Source organism: Lampetra planeri, chromosome 60, assembly GCF_965212315.1.
Source record: "Lampetra planeri chromosome 60, kcLamPlan1.2.h2, whole genome shotgun sequence".
Lineage (NCBI taxonomy): Eukaryota > Metazoa > Chordata > Hyperoartia > Petromyzontiformes > Petromyzontidae > Lampetra > Lampetra planeri.
The window spans coordinates 4,211,868-4,235,650 of NC_136166.1; positions in this window are offsets into that span (position 1 = coordinate 4,211,868).

The window sequence follows — 23,783 nt, forward strand, 5'->3', positions numbered from 1 at the left end:
TACAACGTCCATCGTCGCCACCAGCGCTTCCACGCTGCTACAACTGCGGCATCCGGGGCCACGTCGCCTCGGGGTGCCGCTCTCCTCGGCAGCGCGGGACGACACCTCAACGGGACGCCGGCCCTCGTCACAAGCTCCGCCATCATAATCCGGCGAGTCGCGGCACCCCTCACGTTTGGCCCACGCACACACCCGTCGCACACTTAAACACCGCAGCGAAGGGGGGGCCAATATCGCGTACCATGGCACCAACACGCACCGCTCTGGGTACTCACATTGAACCCAGCCAGTGGTCCGTGTTGGCCCATCGGGTTGTAGCCACGTCGTCGGGGTCGTCGGCCGTTGTGGGTCACATCGATGGGGTGGAGGTTCGCATCTTGGTCGATACAGGAGCATCGGCGACCATTATTTCGGAGTTGATTTATAACATTCTCCCTGCCCAGAGCCGTCCTTTGATGCCTGTTAATGTGCCATTCTTTGCTGCTAACGGGGGTTCACTTGGCATCATCGGACAAATTCGAGCCCAAATTTGTGTCGGGGATATTAAATTATCTGGGCCGATTTTTGTTTCCTCCTCGCTGGCGGTTCCGTGCCTGCTGGGGACGGATTTCCTGGCCAAAATGCCGATTAGGATATTAATCGACCAGGGATGCATTGAGCTCCCATCGGGCCGACGCATGGCGTTTTTGCCATCCCCCGCTACGAGCCGGACGGCGTTCGCGACGGTGCCGGCGTTCGTAGATAGAACGGTGCGCGTTCCTCCGGGGGCGCAAATGTTAATTCCTTTGAGACTTCGGCGGCCCTTCGCTAAGGGCATTGGGGCTCAAGGGGTTTTGCTGGGACCGTCTAGGGCCGGGGTCAGTGGACCTAATTTACTCCCGGCCCAGACCATAGTGAGAGGGGATGGAGAACCCTTCATCGCGGTCCTCAATGTGGGCTCGCAGACGGTGGTGGTCCCACAGGGGACCGTGCTTGCTCACGCAACGCCGGTGCCCTGTGAGGAACCCGTCGCGAGTCATGTCGGCGCTGCCCCTGCACCGCGACCACATTCAGACAGCGATGAAGGGTGGCTCGAGGCGCTTTGCGCGGGATCGACGGACCTGTCAAATTTAGAGCGCCAACGTCTTAAGACACTACTGAGGGAATTTTCCGACGTTTTCAGTCGGGATAAATACGATTTGGGCTGCACTCATCTGCTGCGTCACCATATTGATACGGGTGACAGCGCGCCAATACGCCAAAATCCTTTTCGGTTGAGTCCCGCCGAAAAGGACCATGTCAAATCGGCTGTCGATGACATGCTAGCCGCCGACATAATTTCTCCCTCCAACAGCCCTTGGGGAGCGCCGATCGTCCTGGTTAAGAAGCAGGACGGTTCGTTGCGGTTTTGCGTTGACTTTCGGCGCCTTAATAAAATTACGGTTGCCGACGCATACCCGCTCCCACGGATGGACGAATCGCTTGACGCCTTGGCGGGAGCGCGATTCTTCTCCACATTGGACTTACTTTCGGGATTCTGGCAGCTTCCTCTGGACGATGATTCAAAGCCTAAAACTGCTTTCCGTACTCCGCACGGCCTGTTTCAATTCAACCGGTTGCCGATGGGCTTACACTCAGCGCCGGCAACTTTCCAGCGGTTGATGGAATTGGTTTTGGCTGGATTGCAATGGGAGTCGTGCCTGATTTATTTGGATGACGTCATTGTCTTTGGCAAAACTTTTGAGGAACATCTCCAGAGGTTGCGGGCGGTTTTCCTAAAGATGCGGGCTGCTAATTTGAAATTTAAGCCCCAAAAATGCCATTTGTTACGCGAGTCGGTGCGTTATTTGGGGCACATCGTGGGGCGCTCAGGTATTTCTACCGATCCCGCCAAAACGCAGTGTGTAAGCTCCTGGCCGACTCCCACCTCAGTGGGAGAGGTTAGGAGTTTTATTGGGTTTGCGTCGTATTATAGACGCTTCGTCGCTAATTTTGCAACTATCGCCAAACCCCTACATGCTTTAACATCTAAAGGGGTTCGGTTTTGCTGGGGTCAGGAGGAGGAGGCTGCTTTTTGCTCCCTTCGGGATGCTTTGGTAAACGCTCCTCCCCTGATTTACCCTGATTTTTCAAAACCGTTCTTGCTCGACACCGATGCGAGCAACACGGGTATTGGGGGCGTGCTCTCCCAGGTGGTTGACGGCGTGGAACATGTGGTTGCGTACGGCAGTCGGGTGTTGTCTCCAGCGGAGCAACGGTATTGTGTCACCCGTAGGGAACTGTTGGCAATTGTCCATTTCGTCCAACAGTATCGCCCATATCTGTACGGTCGGCATTTCACCGTCCGCACAGATCATGCGGCACTGCAGTACGCCCTGAGGGTTCAACAGCCATCGGGACAATTGTCCCGATGGTTGGAGGTCCTCCAGGATTACGATTTCCAAACCACATACCGTAAGGGCGTTCGCCACACCAACGCGGACGCTCTGTCACGCTTGCCAACCACCTCCGAGTGTGCATGCCTCCTGGGGTCTGGACGTTGCAGGCCTCCAGGGGACACATCGGTACCTGTCTTGGCGGCCGCCAACGACGACGATGCAATGGTTCCTAATTCGATCGAACAACAGGGCAAAGATTCCCTGTTGGGGTTGCCCGTCATTGAATGGGGGCGCCTCCAGATGGAGGATGTCTCCCTCCTCGGGTGGCGACGTCGCGTTGGCGGTGCGGCGGGGGGAAAAAGAGGTGGTTCCGACGCATGGGAAATGTGCCAAGGTCTGCTAATGCATTGGGACGGGAAGTCACGTCGACATCGGCTGGTTGTCCCTACTGGGTTGCGGGGTAGGGTGGTATGGGCCGCTCATGAGCGCCTCCTACACCTGGGGACCCAAAAGACTCTCGCCTTGCTGCAACTTGATTTTTACTGGCCTGGCATGACGAGGGATGTGGGGGATTTGTTGGGATCGTGCCCTCAATGTGCACAACGCAAACCGCCGGCACGGGAGTCTAACCCGCCCTTGCAATCGATCAAAGTGTCCAGGATAAACGAGCTGGTCGCTCTGGACATTTTGGGACCATTCCCCGCCACCCCCAGAGGGAATAGATATTTGTTGACGGGTGTCGAGTATTTTACACGCTGGCCTATGGCCTGGCCTTTGGCCAACCAGTCGGCAGCAGCCATCGTGGAGGCCTTTGTTCAGGGTTATGTCCTGGACAAAGGTGCTCCGGAGAGGCTGCTGACCGACCAGGGCAGAAATTTTTCCGGTAAACTACTCAGACAAGTCTGCGATCTCCTGGGCACAAAGAAAATTCGGACCTCCCCATATCACCCACAAACTGACGGGATGGTCGAACGTTTGCATCGCACCATCTCGTCCATGTTATCACAACAAGTTTCGGACTCGCAAACGGATTGGGACCTACAAATTCAGGGGGTCTTGGCGGCGTACCGGATGGCACCCCATGCGGCTACGGGGTTTTCTCCCTTTTACCTCATGTACGGCCGAGAACCAGACACGCCTGTTCGTGCCCAGTTGCGGATCCCCGTGCCGCAGGGAAAAACTAATCTGGCTGACCACGTTAAATTTAATCTGGACAAATTGACCGAGGCACGGGATGCTGCAATGCAAAACTCTGACCTCCGTCAGAAGGCAAATGAGCGCCTCAGATTGAGTCGAGCGCACATGCTGCAGTGGAAGCCGGGGGACAAGGCATGGTTGCACTGCCCCCAGGTGCCACTGGCAACCTCCTCTAAACTTGTGCGGCCGTGGCGGGGCCCTGTGGAAGTGGTGGAGGTGTTACGTCCGCAGTGCGTGCGCATCAAGTGGGGGAAGCGGCGATGGTTCGTGCACCCCTCCAGATTAAAACCCTTCGCTGCGGTACACAACCCCACTTCACACGCGCGTGGCCAAACATGTGGGGGGTCGGCCGACTTGCTGGGTCCGTCTCCGTCGCTCTCACCTAATGCCTTGCCGGCTGTGCCACCTTCAGGAGCATCAGGAGTGACGGGCTCACGCCCGATCACCCCTCCTGCGGATGCCGAGGGTCACGCGGAGTCAGAGGAATGCTCACCTCAAGACGGACAGTCGCCACCTGATGGTCCGCCACGCGGGGTTACCCCGTGTGAGGGGCCCGCTGCAAGGATGCGCGCTAAAATGCGCAAACTGTTGTGAGGCCGGAAAATGTGTACATAGCTGTTGTGTTTATTGGGTGTTGTGTGGATGGTGTGTTTCCCGCTCCTCGGATGTACATATGTTGGGTTCACCGTTTGTTGTGTGTGCGGGGTGGGTTCCCTGCTGGTTGTATATAAGCTGTTTTTTTACGGAATTCGTATTTATTCGGGGGGGTGCGACGGGTTGTTTCTCATCTTGTTGTTGTGTCTTGTTCTGGTTCCTGTTATGGTTCAAAAATAGTGAGGCACACGTCAGGGGGTGAAGGCACCTTTATTGTCAAATTTTTGTATGTTGGCAGCCGGGACGGCTGCATGCTATGTGGGGGGGAGTGATGTAGGGCTGTTACAGAGAGCCCGTTATGCATGGCAGCCTATGGTAAACAAGCACAGTGGGCGGGGCTACGTCAGTGCACGGGCAGGTGCCCTCTACGACGTCCGCGCTTCGGACGTTACGATCCCCCGGGGCCCCACCCCTCAGGGAGGTGGTTGTATAAAAGGGGAATGTATCGGGGGGCTGGGGAGTGATGTTTAGCTAAAGAAGAGGCGGCGGAAGACGTCTGAGATAGAGCCCTGGACTCCCCCTGGTACGCCGTCCTTATCAGGACCGCGCAGGCTCGAGCCAGTGGCGTGGTACCAGAGCCAGAGCCAGTGCTGGTCTGGACTCTGGGTACCGGGCCCGACTGACCAGTGTCGGGCCAAGATAGCCTCCCCTAGCCCATTAGTGGAGGACTCAGAGGCAGGCTAAGGTTAGCCTAGAGGTGTGTCCTCAGATAGACGGGTGAGGGGGCCGATACCCCCTCAATTGTATATGTCACAAAGTTGGTATTCAAATAAACAAGTGTGCCTCCAACTCCGGTGTCAACGAGTCATAAGCATTACTACACATGCATCAAGTCGTACGTGAAGTCACAGCTCAGTTCCCATTCGTGTTCAGATATACAGGTGACGTCACGGCAGCTCTACACACAAAACGATGTCGTCCACGGTGGTGAAACGTTGATTTGGTGCACTGTACTATAAACCATAGGGAGTGTGGGGCCTGGGGCAAATCTCACCGTGTGGGCTTCCTGAAGCCTTCAAACTAAACCGGGAATCACGTAGATAGGTTCATACATAGCAGGGGTCACCAAAAAGATTTCCAAAATCATGATCAAACGCAAGATCCAGGTCGATTGAACACAGTACGTAAAATTCGTGATCTGATCAAATCTGTGAAGGATGTGATCCCTGATATGCAATACCCCAGCGCCTACAAACTAATCTGTGTTTGTGGCAGTAGTTACATTGGGAAAACTAAGCGACATGTCTTGAACCGTTTTTGTGAACATGAGGCAGATCTGAAACACGGAAGGACCAATACCTCGGTCATGGCTGATCATTATTTTAATTTGGTGGGCTCACGAAATAGATTTCTCGAAGACGAAGGTACTTGCAAACCCACTGGTTATCAATAAAGATTCGTTCATGAAGCCATCCATATATATAGACGGAAACAATTTCAACCGAGAAGATGGGTGCAAACTTAGCAATCATTGGAAGGACGTTATCCAGCTTCTTAAGTCATAACTGGCTGTGATGCTTCCTGCCACCTTTAGATGTAAATTTTATTTTTTCCCGTGGCTTCGGCTCTCCGATTTCACATTAACAGGTTGAATTTCTCGCACCAACGTGGCCAACTATGGATGCCGAACGTTACGTTGCGGTGGCTCTGCGATCGTACATTAACATGCTAATCTCACATTAACATAGCCATCCGCGCACTCGTCACAGAGGCCGCTCTCCGATCTTATATTAACATGCTAATTTCTTCTAGATTTGAAGCTTTCGTGACTGCAAGGATTCATATTCTTAGGTTTTTTCGGTAAAGTCACGTAGGTAAAAAATTTTAATTAATAAAAGTAAAATAAAACAAATTAAAAAATTCACGACGTTTCGGAAGCAACACAAGTCTCCGTCTTCAGGTGGAACCGTCACAGCCACGACAGCTGTATCAAGTAGATGAGAGATCACAAGAAATACTACCCCGTATATATAATGGTTGAGGGGGGAAGGGCCAGGAATGGTACACTTTTTTATTAATATGGTAAGGTGAGGCTTAAGACCAAGAGTAGACTGCATAACAAAGGACTGAGCCTTTGTTATGGAGAGGTGCGGTTTGTAACTAACAGCTAGCATACATAACAAAAGTGTGAAAAAAGAAAACAAGTAAAAACTAAAACTGGTAAAACAACAAACTGGCTGTCTATCAATAACCTGTAATAGTTGTCTGTCAAATAAGATTGTCCAAATAAGTGTAGTTACATCTTTTTTGCATGGTTAATCACATCTTTCCAACGATTACTCAGTTTGTAACCCTCATCACGGTTGAAATTATGTCTGTGTTTGTATATTTGTATGGCTTCGTGTACAAACCTTTGATGGTAGCCAGGAGGTTTGCAGAGCACCTTGGTCTCGGAAAAGACAATTTCATGAGAGCCCACAGAGTTGTAGCAATGATCGGCAACAGCCGAAGAATCAGTTCTGCCGTGTTTCAGATCTGACTTGTGCTCGCGGACACGATCAGAAACATGACGTTTCGTTTCTCCAATGTAGCAATCACCACAACTGCAACTCAATTTGTAGACTCCAGGATACTGTAAGTCAGGAACGACATCCTTCACAGATGGAATCAGTTTCGATTTAAAGCTTTCGTGACTGCAGGGATTCATCTCCTTGGTTCTTTCGGTAAAGTCACGTAGAAGGGAAGTAATAAAATATTTTATTACTTCCCTTCTACGTGACTTTACCGAAAGAACCAAGTAATAAAATATTTTATTACTTCCCTTCTACGTGACTTTACCGAAAGAACCAAGGAGATGGAATCAGATCACGGATTTTATGCACTGTACTGAATCGGACTTGGATCTTATGTTTGTTTAGAATTTTGGAGATCTTTTTGGTCACGCCTGCTATGTATGGTAACGTGATAGTTTTGGTCGGAGTTTCATGTGGCTGTTTCTGTATGGTGGGAGAAACAGCTTGGCGTATGGTGCGGTCAGAGTATCCGTTCATCCTGAGGGCCCGATGTACATGTCTTAATTCACCGGCCAGGTGGTGTTGGTCAGAAATGCAATGGGCTCTGTGGTATAGCGTTTTGATGAGAGAATTCTTTTGAGATGGGTGGTGGTGGGATTCCGGTTTCAAGTAGGAATCTGTGTGGGTGGCTTTCCTGTACACAGAATGTCCCAAGGATCCGTCAGGTCTCCTCTCAATCAAAATATCCAAGAATGGTAGTTTACCATCTTTCTCCACTTCCATGGTGAATCTGATGGATGGGTGTCTGGAATTGATGTGGTCCAAGAAGTGGTTCAATGCTGGGAGGCCATGTGGCCAGATGAGTGCATCAAGGTAGGTGGGTGGAGCTAGAGATGGTCCAACCACAGAGGCTGGGGCAGTGACCTTTGTATTGTGAGATTAGCATGTCAATGGCTGGGGCAGTGGCCTTTGTATTGTGAGAGATTACCCTGTTCATGATTATTAATGAGGGGGGCTGCTCGACGTGGAGTGACGTCACGCACGGGACACATAGACATTATTGGCTCATTATAGTAGTACATTTGGCATACAGTACAGCACATATTTATATTGTGATGTTTCTATTTTTGGTTGCCGTGTACGTAATGTCATTATTTAGGTAAGTATTGAATATAACGCTTTTGGCTTTTACTGCACTTTCCAAAAATGTAACCACCTCGATATCCAAGGGACTCCTTATAAAGGCATCAGGGTCGGGATCAAACCCTCGGCCTCCTCCATACCAGGTGAGGTAGTTAACATCTCCTAGCCACCGAGCTGATTCTGTCTCTGTGGCAATGATTGTCCATGCTTCACACAAGCAAATACTGTAGAAGCATAACTCGCTTTTATGTCTCCACATAAATCAGAATACGATGTTTTGAATCCATCAGCCTAATGGCTTTTCCCACCAACAATACCCAGCAGCATTCGTTTTAAGCAATATAATTATACCGGCTTCCATTTGGGTTTCATTAGTTAGGCTTGTTAAACTAATGGTGATTGTTATTCAAAAGGAGAGCCGGCCATTTGCGCCAGTTTCACAGTCTAAATTTACCAGACTTAAAATAATAATTTCCCATTATCCAATTGGCTAAAACCACAGAGCAGCATTGCCCTTGATGTGAAACCGTGGCACACTACTACCCGTCTGTGAAACATATTGCCTTCGGGAGAGCCTTGCATTGTAGGAATGGTGCAAATACGTCTGGTAATGATTTCATCTAATTAGATCTGAGGAAGAGTCATTATTATAAATCTTGACTTAAAGCTTTCGTGACTGCAGGAATTCATAGTCTTTGGGTCTTTCAGTAAAGTCACGCAGATAGGTTCAAATTAATAAAAATAAAATAAACTATGACGTTTTGATCACAACACAAGCAATCGTCATCAGGAGGAAGAAAGAGGGATAAACTGTTGAGGCAGACTGTTTTAAAGGTTTAAAATGGGTGTAGCCCAAGGGTCATAAACGACGTGGGCGGGGCTAGTGATGTTAATGTAAAAAATTAGCACATTAATGTAAGATTGGAGAGCGGCCTCCATGACGAGGGCGCGGAGGTGGCTATGTTAATGTGAGAGATTGGCATGTTAATGTAAGATTGGAGAGCGGCCTCCATGACGAGGGCGCGGAGGTGGCTATGTTAATGTGAGAGATTGGCATGTTAATGTAAGATTGGAGAGCCGCCGCCACGTCGAGGTCAGCATGCGGAGGTAGCTATGTTGGTGTGAAAATTTGTTTCACCTGTTAATTTAAAATTGGAGAGCCGAACCGACGGGGAAAATAAAAACTAACATCAGAAGGTGGCAGGATGAGAACATCACAGCCAGTTATGACTTAAACTGGTTGATGACATCCTTCTAATGATTGCTGAGTTTGTAACTCTCGGTTGAAATTGTGTCCGTGTCTGTATATGTGGATGGCTTCATAAACGAATGTTTGTTGATAGCCAGTGGGCTTACAAAGTACCTTCATCTTAGAGAAATTAATTGGCACGTGAGCCAACCGCATTAAAACAATGATCAGCCAAGGCTAACGTATTGGTCCTACCATGTTTCAAATCTGGCTCATGCTCACGAACACAGTCCAAGACATTGTCGCTTAGTTTCCCCAATGTAACTACTGCCGCAGACACGGCTTAAGTTCGTAGACTCCCGGGTATTGCATATCAGGGAACCTATCCTTCACAGATGGAATCTGATCATGATTTTTATGTACTGTGTTAAATTGAGCCTGGATCTTGTGTTTGTTCAATATTTTGGAAATCTTTTTGGTGACCCCTGCTATGTATAGCAAGATGATAGTTTTGATTGGGTCCTCAGATGGTTCTTTCCCAACGGTTGGTGTGATAGCTTTACGGATTGTGTGGTCCGAATATCCATTCATCTTGAGAGCTTGGTGCACGTGTTTCAGTTCACTGGCTAGGTGATGATGGTCGGAGATTCATTAAGTTCTATGGTGTAGAGTTTTTGTGAGGGAATTCTTCTGGGATGGATGGTGGTGGGAGTCAGATTTTAGGTAGGCATCTGTGTGAGTTGCTTTCCTGTAGACAGAATGGATGCCTTGATGTATCAACATTTTCCATGAAAACATTGGCTACAACCGGAGATAAGGGAGACCCCATTGGGGTACCTTCAACTTGTATGTAAAATGTTCCATTCCAGGTGATGTATTGGTGAGGCAGTGTCTAACCAGGGCTGGTACATCATCATTCAATCCTTGTTGGACTAAATCTTCAATGATTGCAATGGTGTCAGGCACAGGAACTTTGGTGACTAAAGAAACTACTTCGAAACTAACGAGCAAATCACCTGGAGATAGTGAGAAAGTGATTTACAGTAGAATCGTCAATCTAAAAAAAACTATTCACTTTCAAATCTTTTGTCGTATTTTTTGCATTAATTTAGGATAAATACATGTTAGTTTTGATTCAAATGTTGTTTTTTCTTACGTTATGTGAACGAAAAGACACAAATTCACCCGTTTTTTCATTTAAAATATGTACATTTCTAAATATCACTGTCCTGGTCACAAAAGCAAAGTTTGTGTGGAATAATATCCATTTTCTATACTTTTTAGGCATAAGCAATTACGATATAACACTTACTACCCAGGAACAAAAATTGTGTTACATAGTGTTATCAGAGGATGTTTGTTTGCATGTTCTCCACAAGTATTTGTGGTTAATGCAGACTTGATTCTTGACAAAGGTATCTATTTGGTGTTTGAACATTTTGACACCTGTTTTATTGGCAGAAAGTGTAAAACCTATTCTTATTTTTTTATTACTTGTGAATTATGTACGTAGATATATATAGACAATCCGCCACTACACTTCGGAGGCAGAGCTGCACTGCTACCTAGCACGTCCGCAGGTGGTGGATAGTGGAACGACCTTCTGTGAAGGTTAGCTGCAAAATAAGCAGCGGCAACCCTGGCGGATAAGCAGTTGTGGACCAAGCAGTGACAGCACCACCAGGGTGTGGTTAGGACTGCAAATGCCAATGCTTTTCTTCTTGAAATGCCACATGTACTCGTTACCGATGCTGCCACTTGGCGAGTGTAGGCCGCCATTATAATAAGAATGTCTGCCACCAGCTATGGGTTAATAAGTCCTCAACGGCAGATTAGGAGGAAGAAGATGTTAACATCTCAACAGCTGTAAAGGCGGACCAAGACTGCAACAGAACGATATCTTCAATCGTACTGGTCTCCTTGCCATTGGATTCATCTTCCCAATTTCTCAAGAACTGTGTGGAAGCTGCTGTACAACAGCTTCTCCACAATAAAATAAATCATGCACAGGCGTGTTTCATTATAGGAACAACATCTTTTGGCACATTCAATACAATTTTTTTGGTAACTAGCTAGTGACGACGGGAGCATGATTGTGAAGTCTGGAAGCTTATAGTCACAAACTAGCACACAAGTGGCAGCTACAAGAAGGTTCAAGTTCAAGTTCATTTATTAGGTATAGCCCTGTGAGCCATTCGGCTCTTGAATCGGGTGCAACCGCAACAAACAAAAAACAAAAACATGAAAAAAAACATCTTAAAGTGAATATGTGACTGAGTGCAAACAGATAATCCAAGAAAAAACAGCAAAATATTGCAGAAAAAACACCGTACACCAACGCTGTGTGTAAAAATCCCAGTGGGATGCAAGTCAAACAACAACCACAAGACAACTTAGATTAAGGCCATCAGTCTAGCTCTGTACTACAACAAACAAACATGGCTAAACCAATACACTTTTCGATATCACCAAAATAAAGCCATGTAAGCAATGAAACAGTGATCATAGGAACTGAGACGGAATTTTCACAATAAATGACATAAGCAACATGTACTACCAAAACACTGCAGCCATAGCTGGCTGTATGAGTCACTCCACAACAGCAGGAGCATCAATCGGAGTATTATAATTTTTCAATGCATCTTTAAGATCAGCACACTAAATCAAAACACAGGTCATACTTTGCAGCGATCGTCCGGAGCGAAACATTTTATTTTAGGCCACTGAATAGTTTTGAGTGAAGATCTCATAGGTAGTGACTCAAGTTTCAATTTATTGGCAACAGCATTCCAGACCCTGGGGGCATCAATAGCAAAGTCCCTTCCTCCAGTATATATACGGCAATAGGGAATATGAAGCTGATAAATGAGTGCAGACCTTAGGTCAAATTTGTTCTTTGAAACAGAGAGGAGATGCAGCAGGTAATCTGCGGATTTTTTTGTAAGTACATCATGAATAAATAAGATCTGTTGCACAAGCCGTCGAACATTCAGAGATGTTAAGTTTGACCCAATGTAGAGATCACAGTGGTGAGTCCTATATGGGCAGTTCATTGCAAATCTTAAGGCCGAGTGATACATTGAGTTAAGCTTCTTCAGTACAGTACTTGGGGCTGATTTATACACGATGTCGTCTTAACACTCAGCATAAACAAGAGTGTGTTTCTGCAGCTGTAATTGCGACTAAGCAGTAATTTTAAAGGATCCACTCTGCTCACCTCACGTGGGGAACGGGCTACAAAAGTGGCCCTAAACATAGTCTCTCTCACTCCTTCCCGACTGGATAACCACGTTCAGAAGGATCCCCATTACTGTGGTGGAAACAATAAAATTCACGTAATTGCCTTTGGGAACTGGAATGTCAGGACCCTTATGGACAACCCTAAAAGTGAACGCCCAGAATGCTGCACCATAATCGTGGCCCGGGAACTCAGACGACACAACACTAACGTGGCTGCCCTCAATGATACTCGACGAGAAGAGGAGGGGCAGCTCAAGGAACAAGGAGGTGGCGGTACCCTCTTCTGGAAAGGCAGACAGGAAGAACAGCGGCAGCTGCACGGAGTTGGTTTCTCCATCAAGAATTAACTTGATGAGTTACCTATCGGAATCAGTGAGCGCCTCATGGCTATGTCTCAAACGGGTGGGGGGCCAATATTCCACTGTCATCAGCATATATGCCCTGACTCTTCACTCCAATTATGAAACCAAAGAAGAATGTTATGTCAACCTTGGCTAGGTCATTTCTACTGTTCCTGTGGGAGACAAACATATTCTGCTCGGTGATTTTCATGCCAGAGTTGGAAGAGATATAAACCTCTGTAATGGAACCATCGGCAAGGAAGGAATGGGTAAAGTCAATTCCAACGGCATCCTTCCCTTGACAAAATGCACGGAAAATGGAGTCATCATCATCAACACTCTGTTACGCCAGAAAAAATACAAAACATCATGGCATCGTCTGGGATCTAAGCACCGGCACTTGATCGATTACGTCATTGTCCATGCCCAGGATCACAAAGATGTCTCCATCATCCAGGCTGTTCTAGTAGCTGCTGGTGGCTGGACTGATCATCGACTCATCTGCTGAACCATGCTCATAAAACTGGCTCCCAAGCGACGGCTTCATCGGAAGAGATGTCTACAGAAGATTAACATTGAAGCTTTATAGGACTCCATTAAGCAATACCTCTTCCGCCAATGCCTCAAAGAAAAACTATCAAACTTGATTCACCAACAGTGGGAGAATATAGGCCGTCAGAAAAAGTGCTTCAAGGATGTCCTCAAGGCCAACATGAAGAAGTGCTCCATCGACACGAACTCAAGGGAGTCTCTTTCCCAGGATCACCTCAGATGGAGACAGAGTCTATTTCAAGGAGCCAAACATTTTAAAACTTAACAGCAGAAACAGGAAAAGTGGGAATGGTGGAAACAACAGGCTGCTGCCCGACTGACTAACGCAGTTCAACCCACCACTATTTTTGGACACGTGCCCGATTTGCGGCAGAATCTGTCGATCCCAGATTGGTCTCTTCAGCCATCTTTGGACCCACGGAAAATCCAAATTTTCTCTGGAAGACAATCATCCTTGATTGTGAGGGAAAGCCTATGATGACACTTCTTCGGTCCCTGGTTCCATTCAGAAGAACGCAGTTGGGTTCATATTTTTACTTCCACCACAGCGTTCCGGACCCTATCCACTGCTATTTGTGACTTAGTCTATGGGCCTCTGAGTCTATAGCTTTCTATGTACAACGTTAGTTCATGGGCTTCTCTGGACAGGCAAGATATTGGTAATATGAAGCCGTAATTTTCACAGTCCCGATGTGTTCTATGCGTCGATAGCTCAAGGAGCTGGAGAAAGCCACGGCCACAGTCTTCACGAACACCACCACTGCCTCCAACGCCGTCCTGGCAGCCACATGCAGTTCTGCCGTCACCACCAGGGATGCTGCTGGGAGATGCATCGACACCCCCACCCCAACTGCTTCTGGCATATCATTCACCCTCACCGCCATGGCGCTTGATGTTGGCAGATTCAGCGCTGCCACCCCAGCTGCTGCTGGCAGCTCCAATGCCACCACCACCCCGGCTGCTGCCGGTAGATTCATCGCCCCCTTTACCACCATGGTCGCCACATACAGATCCAATGCCGCCACCACCACCCCGGCTCTCGCCGGGAGATCCAACGCTGCCACTCCAGCAGCTGCTGGCAGCTTCCTCACTGCCACCACCACCCCGGTTGCTGCCGGGACATCCAATGCTGCCACCCCAGGTACTGATGGCAAAAAAGAATCCCTGACTAAGAATTCATGGATTAAAAACATTATTTTTCTACAAATAGATGGCACAAGCACTTGGCATGTCATTCGTGTTATATTACTCGGTTAAATTCATCCGGGTAACTGTTGGTCATAGCATTCTGGTGGATCACGGAACATGTTGAGATATACCAGAATGGATCACAGTGCTTTGTGGTTAGTCAATAAACACCACCGATTCAGTAACCAATATTTTTGTGAAATCACCTTCACCACAAGGGGGTCAGTGTCTTGGCTGGTTAAGAAGTGGGCATAAGCTGTCCTAAACTATGAATACATCATGACGCTTATATACCTCACCTGACTGTTTGTCCTGGTTGGCAAGGTTAAAATTGTAAATTTAAGAAAATTGCGCCACTGTTTCAACCGCTGCGATGGGAAAACGAACCAGTAACTTCTGGATTGCAAGTTCAGAGTGCAAACCGTCCGTAACTTCAGGGTAGCGTTTCTCATAACCGCCACTGATTTTTTTTATTGTTCACCTCTGCTTGCGATCACAATGTACACTTAATTAACTCTGCAGGTGTAAAACCCAGAGTGTGTGCCCACTCATGCACCTCTTACCTCTTGTTGACACCGCATGCATGATGCACTAGTTCTGTCTGGGTTTTTTAGGCCGGGGAGAAGGCAAGCCCCATGGGGTGGACTCCGGAGGGTTGTAGCCTGGAATCTGTAACAGCGGACACACAAGATGGCACAAACGTACAACAAAGTTGAAGATCACCCAAATAAGCCTTAACAGACTGTGCTGCTGATAGGTGACTTGGCCCACCAGGTGGGTGGCCAGCACCACGCGTATGCAGCCACCTCTGTCTCCCCTGTGCTCATGTATACACACTGCACCAGGTACTCATTTAAGCCAGAGTTTACCTAGGATAGGCACAACACCGGTTCGGATAAGGCAGACTATCTGCCTCAGCAGCTGTCCCCCTCTCTTTTTTTTCTTCCTGATGATGAACGCTTGTTTTGCGATCGAACCGTCGTAGTTTTTTGTTATTTTTGGTTATTTTCTTTGAACCTATCTACGTGACGTTACCAAAAGACCCAAAGAATATGAATTCCTGCAGTCACGAAAGCTTTAAGTCAAGATTTATTATTACATTTGTTTACCCTGAAAAACTCAAGACTCTTCTTCATGAGGGTCCTGCGAAGTCTTTGCTGTCGCTGTATAGTCCCAATTGAGAAATTTGCAGGTGATTTTTCAGTATTGGGATGTTTTGCCCAATGCTAGACTCGTTGTATTGGGTATTTTTTTTTACTATGGGAGGAAACTAGAGAACGTGGAGGAGACTCAGAAGAGGAGGAGAACATACAATCATCACACACTCACACATTCACGTTAACTCACTCACACACACCCTCACTTAAACACTCCATTTCACTTACACACTCTGATGAACAGGGGGAGAGATGCCAACTCCACGCAGAAACGCGCTCGAGTCGGGAATCAAACCCAGCTTTCTTGCTGCAAGGCGCAAGGGTTACTTACCAATGTGCCACTCTGCCGCCCATGGGGACGCGTAAACTACATAAATACCAGTTTCCGCAGATTCCATTTAATATGTACCCTGCACCAGGGGGACTGTGATGCCGCCGCCACGAAGCCGTTCGGCAGGCGTCCCATCCCCGACCTCGCCACCACCAAGCAACGGAGCCAACCCCTCGTCCCCCTCACCTCACCTCACATGAACACACCCGCACGCATTCCCCCCCCCCCCCATAGAGCTGGAAGGGGAGGACACCTGATCGACCGGTTTTTATCCGAGAAACCCTTATCGGGATTAACTCTCACGGTTTCCGGCGATCAGGGAATTGGATGACCTCCCCCGACGCTACGTTGCACCGCGGCGCTGCGACTGGCCTTAATATGGTGTGGCCGCGGCGAAGGGCATTCGGCCACCACGGTTGAAACGCATCCCCCACACACACCCCCCCTCCCCACGCGTCGACGAGGCCAGCAGGGGAAGGACGGGACAGCATGAGTAGCAGGACCGCAGGGGCTCTTGCGCATAGTCACGGAAGGTTAGGATGGTTGCGCTTGAGCGCGCAGGCACAATTGTTGGGGTGGGTAAATGATTGAGCTGAAGGTATGAATAATCGGGAGGGCGGACGCACGCGGGGAGCCGTGCACAAATTCCCACGGCGCACCTTTGTAATGGACGCCGCCGCATAATCTGCAATAACAAAGGCATGCGTGAGAAAGGAATTAACTTGCGGAACGCCGCACTTGCGGCACATCCGATTAGCATATCGAAGGCGCACGGTACGTGGGAAGGGGGTAGGGGCCCGAGTCCGGGAATGAGGATAAAAAGGAGCGTAGCAAGGTAGGGAGCGCTCTTCTCACTTCTCTTAAAGAGGCACGCGTGCAAGTCGGCTCCCAGCTCTGCCCTCCGGACGTCCGCGTGACGTGTCCCGACGGCATAGAGGAAAAGCCACAGGACGCCGAATACTTCGAGCCGTGAGTAGCAAGGTGACAGGGTATCGTAAGCCGATAAATAGGGAATAGGTCCAGGGGAAGTAGCGTAGGCCAGCCTCGTCGACTCACTGATTTAACACCTAGTTCCAGGTAGCGGACAATAAATCATTAATAGCGAATCGTGGCCTCGTGTGATCTCGTGGAGAGGTGTGAACGTGTGTGGTGCTGCGTACACAGTGGTTCGCCACGTGAGTGAGCGCTGCGCGGAGCGGCGCGTGTGGGTGCGCGTGTGTTCACTATGTGTATGATACAGGTGCGCGATCACAACGCGGGGGTATTCAGTGGTGAGTGAGTGCCGCGGGGAGCTGTGTGCGTGAGTGCGCGTACGTTCGCTACGTGTCGGATACGGGTGCGCATTGGTAACGCGGTTATTCGACGTGGAGGCGAGTGCCGCACAAGGCAGTAGACGGGTGCACGCTCGTAACGTGCGAGAGCTGTACGTAGCGGTGTAAAGAGGGGGAGTATGGCGTTTGATTGATGATGCCGTGCGCAGGTATGCTTGCAGCGGGGGAGCGCTGCGTGAAGCCGTATGGGTAGGGGCGTCGCGTTCGAAGGCCGGCGAAACCCTAGCGGGTATTAGGGAGGTGGGGTAACATAAACGGAATAGGGGGTGATGACGGGGGGGAACCTGGGGGCCAACGGCCCCCACAGGACACTGGGGGCAGCTGCCCTTTTGCAGCCGCGGCCTTGCAAGCGGGCTTTATCCTGCCAGTTGGTTTGTGATGTTATTAGGCGGCTTCCCCAATGGAATAATTTGCGAGTAACTTCCTCAAATTTGGATAATTATGCCGCACAACACCTGGCCGACTCTCTATTTCGAATCATGTACGTGTTCGCTCTAACAGTGTCGACTGCGAAGCAAACTGCGGTATTATCAGAGCGGCCACCGGCCTTGAACCGAGACCCTCTGCAACAATTCGATAAACACGCTGCGGTTTAAAGTTTATCAGAACGGAGAACGCATTTGTTTAAAGAGTGCATGTTTGATTGTGTTAGTTGTGTAAGACGTATGCTGTGAATTACGCTGCAAAACAGTTTGATATTATAGATGTTTCGTTGATCGCTTGCCGCATTAAATATGTATACTCTTTGGTTCTTTCGGTAAAGTCACATAGGTATAAAATTATCTTACCGAAAGAACCAAAGAGTATGGACCTCTGCAGTCACGAAAACTTCAAATCTAGATTAAATATGTATACTTGAATCTGAACAATGAGAAAGATTTGAATTGCTTGCTTTTGCGTAGAGATTTGATTTAATAGAATAAGCGCCCAAGTACAAATGAGAAACATCTCATAATATAAATCAATTCCTATCTCCAATATTATACATTTTCAAGAAGTACATTTTCAAGAAGTATTTCATTATACGATGTGACTCCAGAACCTCACGTTGGTACTTTCGGAAAAATCATATTTTATATGTATTTTTTCGTCTATATTTTGTATTTTGACCTGTACGTGTACGGGCGGGATAGATCACGTGCTGAACGTGGTACGTGTGGGCTGCCTAGGACCACTCGCTAAAGAACCGCCACCCTGGTTGCCGAGCTACAGACACCTTTCCTTGTTGAGCGTTACAGCTGCAGAGGTTCATTCACTTTTGAAGGTCCTCCAGCTTTGCAGATCCTCAACAACTCACAACAGCGGAGTAAGCTTTACCTATGGGATGGTGACCGTTATGATCAGGATACTTTAGTGGCATTGATCTTGCTGCTGCTGCTAATATTGATGTTGTTTTTGATGACGATGCTGTGGCTGCTGCTGTAGCGCTAAATGTAGGAATGCAATAAATGCAGTGTTCGTATAACGTTTTGATAACTGTCAAGGAAAAGGGGAACGTATGAGTTCTAATGGAAGTTTTCAATAACATCTGGAGAAGCAAGCAAAGAGTTAAGATACTGGCACTCGAAATGTATTGCTACAGAAGGATGCCGCATCTAAGCGGGACCCAAAGAGTGACAAACGTAGAAGTGAGAAAAAGGTTGCACATAGAAGAAGACAGCCTGATGATGATGCAGGCAGTGATGGGAAGGAAACTGGCACTATTTGGACAACAGGAAAATTAAAAGTGTGTTGTTCAGAAAAATGGAAGGAACCGGAAAGAGAGGAAGAGCTAACAGAGAATGGTTTGACGACGACATCATTAAGAGATTGGTGCCAGAAGATGTAGCCACTACTTGAGCCATATTGGCACTACAAGACAGAGAGGAAAGTGGAAGCAACAAATTACGAAATGTGCAGTGGACACCTACTACTACGAGCTATCTGCCCATGGAGTTTAAATTTACTTTTGCACTACATTCCCCCGACTAACGTGCAGTATTTGCCCCACGTAAGGTTCGAGGGTTAACGCCACTGGTAAAACAAGTCACATCAACCTGAACTGTTAACAAGAAAGGTAAGTTTGACAATGCGAGAGGATGATCCAGATTCATGGCATTGTTGCTAATGCTGACGTCCCTACTTTTGCTGCTAATGATGACGATGTCGCTGCTGCTGATGCTTCTGCTGTTTTTGATCATATAACTGCTGCTGATGATGCTACTGCTGTTTTTGATCATGTAACTGCTGCTGTAACACTGTATGTAGAAATGCACGATATGCTAAAATTAAGTTTATGCTAAATTTAGGAAACAAAAAATGTAAATATGAAGTTTCAGTTACATTTTGCATTAACGTGCAGTCATTTCCCTATGCAAGGCTCAAGGCTAAAATGTCCCGGAAGAAAGCTCCAGTGAAGTTCTCTGGCTTTGTGCATGCACAACAACCTTAACTCTCAACAACACATGAAGTTTTACGGTACGAGATGATGGCCGTCATGATCAGGAAACTGTAATGGCATTGCTGTTGCTGCTGCTGTTGACATTGATGTTGTTTCTGATGACGATAATTTGGCTGCTACTATTGCTGCTGTAGCACTAAATGTGGAAATGCAATAAATGCACTACTCGTGTAACGTTTTGATAACTGTAGTCAGAAAAAGAGCAGGCATGATTTTTTATTAAATTTTGCACAACATTCCTCTTTTAAACGTGCAGTCGTTTTCCCACTCAATGCTCCAGGGTTAAAGCCTTTGGTAAAAAAGTCTACAATCAAAGTTCTACTCTCAACAACAAAATACGTTTTACAATGCAAAAGGATGATCGTGATGATCCGAGTAATGACATTGCTGCATGTGTGCGTGCACACATGTTATTTGTCCATACTTCACCACACTGGTTGGATAACGTGGGGAGCGTATTTGATGTTAAGCTCTTGTTTAAAGATCACGTTATTTAATTGGGCGAGAAACTCAAGAGACCAGGATAGATAAGAGTCTCAATTACGTGTGACCTGGGGAATCAGTCTATCAGTAGTGGGCGATGATTGCTGCTACGTTGTAATCGTGCCACTTGAATAATTTGCGCTGTCATTTTCGAATTTGGAAAAATGTCGACCGTTACGTCGGTACACAATAGTGAATGATGTCACGGGATCTTTAACGTCTCACTGTGAATCGGGCAGCACGCAGCATTATTACTCCGGTTATTGCACCCGCGGTAATGACCAGGGAGGCCACTGGAGATTGAACCCCGAACCCTCTGCAATGAGCAGTGAGTGCGCTGCCGCTGAGTCCACCGCGTGAGCGCCACCACAGAAGACCTGTTAGCAGTAAAAGATCCGTGTCCTTTAGACATCACGTAGGGGGGTAAAAACCGACGGCCCTCCGCACACACCTCTGAGTCGCACTCGAACTTTAGTTCATTGGCGAACTACCTGTGCACGTAACAAGTTTTTTAAAAATTTTTATAAAAGCATCAGAGTCCCATATATTCAAACCATTATACAACGTCAAGGATATTGCGACCAACGTTACGATTGATCTATATATATAAAAGGGAAATTTGTGAATGTGTGTCTTTTCGAAATGTTTAGCATAATTCCCAACATGCAACAAACTTGAAATTTGGCATGTGGGTAGCTTCCAGACTGTACACAATGCAAAAAGTATAAAAAATGGCTTTTGTACTTTGGAGGGGGGGGGGGCGCAATAATGGATATATTTTGCACGGCAAGTGAGCGGTTACGTCACATCTGTGATGTCACCCGCATGCGGCAGCGTTACGCAGTGTGCCTGCTGACGTCACGCATCCTCCCCCCAACCCTCCGCGTAGGCCGTATATCCCGCACAAATGCATAGAAAGGAAGCAGGGTCTCGGGCATGACCACCTCAGCAATACTTAATTGAGCTCACTTGGTTTCTCTAATCAAGGACATTTCACTGTCTCCAGATTATTTGCTTGTCAGCTTCGATGTAGTCTCTCTGTTCACCAAGGTACCTGTACCTGACACCATAGCAATCATTGAAGACTTGGTCCAACAGGGACTGAATCCTGATGTACCAACTTTGGTGAGGCACTGCCTTACCAACACTTACTTCATCTGGAATGGTACATTCTACAAACAAAATGAAGGTACCCCTATGGGTTCTCCCTTATCACCAGTGGTAGTGAATGTTTTCATGGCGAAATTTGAAACAGATGCCATCCTGACATCCACCCTACGTCATTCCCTGTGGAAGAGATACGTAGATTACACTTTCGTCATCTGGCCACATAGCCAGCCAGCACTGAACCAGTTTTTCAACCACATCAATTCCATCCACCCATCCATCAAATTCACCATGGAAGTGGAAAATGATGGCAAGCTACCATTCCTGGATGTTTTGATCCAGAAAGGGCCTGATGGCTCGTTGGGACATTCTGTATACAGGAAAGCCACCCACACGGATTCCTATCTAAAGCCTGACTCCCACCACCATCCGGCCCAGAAGAACTCCCTCATCCAAATACTACACCATAGGGCCCGCTGCATCTCCGACCAGCGCCACCTAGCCAGTGAACTGGAGCACGTACACCAAGCCCTCAAGATGAATGAATACTCAGACCGCACAATCCGCAAAGCTGTAACCCCAACCATGGGGAGACAACCATCTGAGGACCCAATCAAAACCATCACCTTGCCATACATAGTAGGTGTTACAAAAAAGATTTCCAAAATCTTAAACAAACACAAGATCCAGGTCCGATTCAATACGGTACACAAAATCCATGATCTGATCCAATTTGTGAACGATGTGATCTCTGATATGCAATACCCCGGCGTCTACAAACTAAGTTGTGTCTGAGGCAGCAGTTACATTGGGGAAACGAAACGACATGTCTCGGACCGTATTCGCGAACACAAGGCAGAATTGAAACATGGCAGAACCAATACCTCTGCAGTGGCTGATCATTGTTATAACGTAGTGGGCTCGCACAATATTGTTTTTTCCAAGACCAAGGTACTCTGCAAACCTTCGGGCTACCATCAAAGATTTGTCCATGAAACCATCCATATATATAAACACAGAGACAATTTCAACCAAGAAGATGGGTATGAGCTGAGCAATCATTGGAAGGATGTTATTAACCAAGCAAAGTCGTAACTTGCTGTGGTGCTTCCATTCTTTCCTGCCGTTTGGCTGTTATCTCCGACCGCATTGCCCTGTTAGCTGCCTCTATATTAACGGGTTGTAGTCTCACTAACATGGCCACCTCTGCTCCCTTAGCCTCGATGTATCGATGGTTCTGGCTGTGTGATGGGCTGTGAGTCTCGCTGGCGTGACCACCGTTGCAGTGGTTCTCTTGCGTGGACGCGCTTGCCCCACAGCGCAGTTGGAAGCGCCACAGCTTGTGTTACACATAGACATGACATTAACTTGATAATCCCCTAATCTCCCTGCCTAATCTCTCCCATCAACATAGTGCTAATCTCCCATTAACACTGCTGTTGTGTGCATATGTGACGATACTACTATGCGGCGACGGTAGCTTATTTCATGCGAATCTCTCTCCCTAATCTCACTCTCCCTAATCTCCCCCATTAACACAACTGACGTACTGTGTCCGGGGATGGAATTCCTTTCCAACTCAGACCCCGCTTGCTTGCCCATCGCCCCATAAATAACCTTGTTGTAACAGCTCTCTCGCTGGTTCAGCAGTTCCACTGCTGGATTATTTTTTCCGCCTGAGGATGACCGCTTGTGTTGCGATCGAAACGTCGTGATATATTATTATTATTATTTTTTTCTACCTACGTGACTTTACCGAAAGAACCAAAGAGTATGGATTCCTGCAGTCACGAAAGCTTCAAATCATTATTGTGCTTTAATGATTACATTTATATTAGTGTGTTATCTCAATGTTACACAGTAAATATAATCTTCAAGGACAACTCTTACAGTCCCATAATTACCACCATCTTTATAATCACCATCATCACCAAATATATCATTATCATCCCAACCATATGTATAATCAATCACAATCTGTATCATCACCACCAAAGACAAAGACTCCCCATATAGCCAGAATAGACTGTTGGGGCAAGTGCTGTTAGCGAGCACCTATGAAGGCCAGCATGGCACACGAGGGGTGGGTGGTCAACACCACGCCTGGCCGCCTTTGTCTCCCCAGTAGTGTTTACACCACACCAGGTACTTATTTAAGGCTGAGTCGACCTAGGAGAGGCCCATGACCATTTCAGATAGTCGTTTCCTGCGTTGGGCATGAACGAGAATTTACCTCGGTTCGCCGGGTTCGTAGCGCAGTGTGCTAAACGCTACGCTACCGCTACCCACCACCTGTATCACCATCATCTTCCAGAGTTAATATATTTCATGTCAATAGCTGGAAATGCTTGTATTTGTAATTTTAAAAAATTCATGAGTAGTTGTCACTCACACTCACCCACACTCAAACGCTCAGAAAGGATTGAAAGATGAAATGTCTTCAGAACTCTACATCCTGAAACTAAACTAATTATTTGTATTTTACCAGGTAAGGCCCACTGAGCTATATCGCACGCTCGGGAGTCCTGATTCCACTTCTGGGAGTGTCAATTACAACGCCATGGAATTGTATATGTTGACACATGTCCAAGCATATGTGTTTGTGTGCACGGATGTGTGT